Source organism: Lynx rufus, unplaced genomic scaffold (assembly GCF_022079265.1).
Source record: "Lynx rufus isolate CCGP_SWC_20201006 ecotype Redwood Valley unplaced genomic scaffold, mLynRuf1.p SCAF_18, whole genome shotgun sequence".
In the NCBI taxonomy this organism is placed as follows: domain Eukaryota; kingdom Metazoa; phylum Chordata; class Mammalia; order Carnivora; family Felidae; genus Lynx; species Lynx rufus.
The window spans coordinates 108,228-110,000 of record NW_025814832.1 but is presented as its reverse complement, the minus strand read 5'-3'; positions in this window follow the sequence as shown (position 1 = coordinate 110,000).

The window sequence follows — 1,773 nt, the reverse complement described above, 5'->3', positions numbered from 1 at the left end:
CAGTCACCCTGACACAGGTGGCCACTACGCGCACAGGAGGGGCAGCGACTGGGGGGTTCCGGTACCCCAAGGCACCCTCTCGGATCGCTAGAGAAGGCTTTCTCACCAAGGGCGCGTCGCCCCCCACCCAATTCGTCCCCCCATCGGGACCCGCCAAACAAAAGGCGTTTCTTCCCGGGGCCACCAGGACCCGGGGCGGGGGAGAAAGGACCACGGCAACGGAGTGACACAGGGCATTCCTGAGCATTCGCGGTCAGGGCCCACAACGAGGGCCGCCTGCCTTCCCCACGCGCGCGGTTGCTCGTGTCGCCGCCCGGAAGGAGCGCCGCGCCTCCGGGTGAGGCCCGAGAAAAACCGAGGCGAAACACCGGCAGCAACGCGCTGGGCAAGAAACCGACAAGTCCTCGTTCAGAGGGAGTTTTGGCCAGGCGCCTCGGCGCCGGCTCGGCCCGCCACGATCGCTCAAACTCGCCCCACCAAGTCAGTCCCCCGCACCCTCCAGGCAACAGCAGCCATTGCGGGGCGGGGACGACAAGGCGCCCGCTCCCCGCAGCGGGGGGAACGGGTGTGCCTCCCTTCACCGATTCTGCCACCCGCCCACCTCGGGCATCTCCGCCAACGGTGGCGACCCAAAGGGGGGGTCCGCTGGGAACAGGGAACGGCGCCGCCACTCGGCTTCAGGCACCTGAGACGACCTGGAGCGCTCCAGGGGCACCACGGAGGGCCAGGCGCCACGCGCTCAGCACGCCCAGGCGGCGAGCAGCGTGGCATCGGGTGCGGCCCCTCCCACCACGGGGAGGAGGCCACCCACCACAAACAGCCAGGAGAGGCCAGCGAGAGTGTCCGCTGCGTCAGCCGACCCCAGCCCCGCAGCGACGGGAGGCCGGGGTCGGGCCGGAGTCCGCACCCCTCTGCACCCCCCCGCACCGCCCACAGGCGGGAAGGAGGAGCATGGGGCCCGCAGGCAGAACGAGAAGAGCGGTCCCACCCGCCAGGAGTGTCCGTCCCTCGTCTGACACGGCTTAGGCCCGGCCTGGGAGAGCGCGAGATCACCACATCGATCGGTTACCGCCACACGAGGCAGTCCTGGGGGGGGGGGCTGGGGAAACGCCCGGCGAGGACAGCGACCAGAGGAGGACCTGCTTCAGCCTCGCCGGCACCCCTCCCCCACCTCTCCCAGGGAACAGGCAGCCGGACAACCCACAAGGGAAAAGGGGAACGCCTGACACGCGGCACGGAGCCTTGCGAGGGTGGGTTTGTCACGACCGCGGCCGGGCGCCCGCAGCGGGGAGCGCACGGGGTAGAAGACCCACGCCGCCTCCCCACGCCGCCCTCGGGTGCCAGAGACCGGAGGTGGCGCCACAGCCTGGACCACACCTGGATGCACGAGAGCCGGCGCGCAGGCCCAGGCAGACGGCTCGAGCAAGCAGGCAGGCAAGGGCGGAGTCGGGCCCGGCTCGGCGTCACCGCCAAGCCCGGAGCCACGCCAGCGACGACGAGGCCCAAGTCTCTCTTACAGGATGACAACCGCCACATCAGAACGTGTCAGCACCTACCTGGCAGCAAAAAGCACCCCTTTCAGGAGACAAAAATAACCGCGTTGGCAGGCGGGGCCGAGCCACAGGTCACTGGGACCTTCTGGGACCCTGGCCCGGCCACGGGCCCCAAGCATCTTCCCATCACCGCCAAGCAACCCCACCCCCCGGAAGTCCCCAGGGGCCATCTGGTCGACCCCGGGACCGCCCGACCGACCGACCGACCAGGGAATCGCGG